The sequence below is a fragment of the Arvicanthis niloticus genome, chromosome 25 (assembly GCF_011762505.2).
Source record: "Arvicanthis niloticus isolate mArvNil1 chromosome 25, mArvNil1.pat.X, whole genome shotgun sequence".
Classification (NCBI taxonomy): Eukaryota; Metazoa; Chordata; class Mammalia; order Rodentia; family Muridae; genus Arvicanthis; species Arvicanthis niloticus.
This window is the reverse complement of record NC_133433.1, coordinates 1,043,227-1,045,292: the sequence shown is the minus strand read 5'-3', so window position 1 is coordinate 1,045,292 and position 2,066 is coordinate 1,043,227. Positions and strand designations below refer to the sequence as shown.

Genomic DNA, 2,066 nt, shown 5'->3' with positions numbered 1-2,066 from the left:
AGTTCTTTTTTTCCTCTGGAACAAATTTCTATTTCTCCTCTCCCTTGCTCTCCCCTCTCCCCACCCCCTTCTCCCTTATCCTCTATCTTCTGTCTTTGTCTCTTATTCCTTGCCCTTTGTCCCTCTGAGGCAAATACATCTCCCTTTTGCCAAGAACTTGGTCTTTGGTTGTCTTGTGATGAATATCTACCTGCCCCTTCATATAGTATGTATCATCAATGCCTATTTAAGTCATTGTAGTTCATAGTTAGAAATTTATGACATGTACAGGAGCTACTGTTTTCAAATTCTCTAGATCATCAAGAATATTTATAAATTCTTACATAAGTTATATTTATTATGCTGTGTGACTTTTCTTGGGGATATCTGAACAAACATCTATTTAGCCCAGATTGGATGCTGATGGCAGACCAAGAAAACAATTTTACCCAAGTGGCTTAGTTATCCTGTATTTATTGGCATTTTCTTGATTAATGATTGATATCGGAGGGTCCAGCTCACTATGAATAGTGCATTCCCAGGAAGATATAATATATCGTTGTATAAATCTTTGGTTCTGGTCAGCTGGGTAAGAAAAATTATTTGTGATAAACAAGAGACCAACATCATTGTGGTGAAATCTTGCCGAATCTTATATGACTATGGAAAGAAGAGTGTGACATAGTTCCTGCCTCTGGAACAGAACCAGCAGGGAATGGACCTCCACAAGTGCTGATGGTTGCTGTAGGTAAAAGGTTTGTTTGCATAATAATATATATATTTTACTTTATGTTCTCCATTCAGGAAATGTTCTCCCTGCCAATGTATTAATGACTCTATAATAATTAGAAACAGCATGATTCTGAGAAGTGAGAATGTATCTAATGTTACACAGCAAAATGGTAATGTTGTGACCTTCTGGATAGCCCTTAAGACTGTAGGAGAGAATTCTGAAAACATGAGTTCAAAAATACACAAACCAATGTAAAAGCTGTCCTTTACAGGATTTCTCAACTATGTAAAATATACAGATGCAATATCAATTGTATGAGGATCTTCACAGGCCTAAAAGAACAGAGACAGCTACAATTATGAGCCAGCTTCTCAGAAAGATATTAAAGAAGGAGATAAAGAAATTTAGGGAGTGATAATCTCAGGGTAAGATCCTACCCAGCTAAACTTATTGTTTGTGCTTACAAAGGCAGGCAGATTTCTGAATACCAAGTCAGCCTGGGACAGAGCAAGTTCAGGTTTAGGCAGGATGGAAATGATAATCTCAGGATGGGATCCCACCTAGCTAGCTTATTGTTTGTGCTTACAAAGGCAGGCAAATCTCTGAGTTCATTTGCTATGCTAAAAATGTACTTGTCTTTTTCTAAAAATCAAAACCTAAGATTCTAAAATGCTGATTTGTGGAATAATCAAAAGGGAACCAGGGTAAATGATTGAATTGATATGTAAATAAAAGACTGGGCTTTAGTCTGTAAGACATGAGATGTCTGGAGAGCTATTGCAGTTCTTTTATCATGTCTGGTGGACTTTCTAACTTTAGTAGGAAAACTCAAGAATTTTTCTAGCAGGTTTCTGACTGGTTAGAAAACCAAAATGCTACAAGAGAGATAACTGCTCTTCTAGAATTTTTTTCTAGCAGGTTTTCTGACTTTGGTCAGAAAATTCAAGAGCTGTCTCAAGCAGACAGCTGTCTAGAGGGCTATCTTGAGCAGATTACAGAGCTATCATCTTGTACCTCATCACTGACTTCAAGTCATTTCTTTCACTGGTCCCAAGCACCTCTTCCTCAGGACCCATTCCCAAGCTGAGGCTGGTTCTTGGCAAAATATTCTGGGAAATGTTTCCTCAGAGTCCACACACAGAAGCTATGTTCCTGAAGTGACCAATGGTGAACCTTATGCTGGCAGCTCAACTTGGGTATTTGTAAGAATTTCCTAGATGGTACTGGTTTTGAAGGCATGAAGAGGTCATGGAGAGCCACTGAGCTTGGCACTGTGTGGCAGTGCTAAAGTCCCTAAAGGGAGGCCAGGAGAGGCCATTTGGTGAAGCTGAAGCCCCAATTGTAGTAGAAACTC

The 2,066-nt window shown here is 38.9% G+C and overlaps 1 non-coding gene across 1 annotated transcript; it reads left to right on the top strand.

Annotated features, from left to right (window-relative positions):
• Window positions 1-1,593: 1,593 nt before the first annotated feature.
• Window positions 1,594-1,658, top strand: LOC143438683 (U7 small nuclear RNA). The gene has a single exon (XR_013107386.1). It is a non-coding gene; the product is annotated as a U7 small nuclear RNA (small nuclear RNA).
• The last annotated feature ends 408 nt before the right edge of the window (window positions 1,659-2,066 follow it).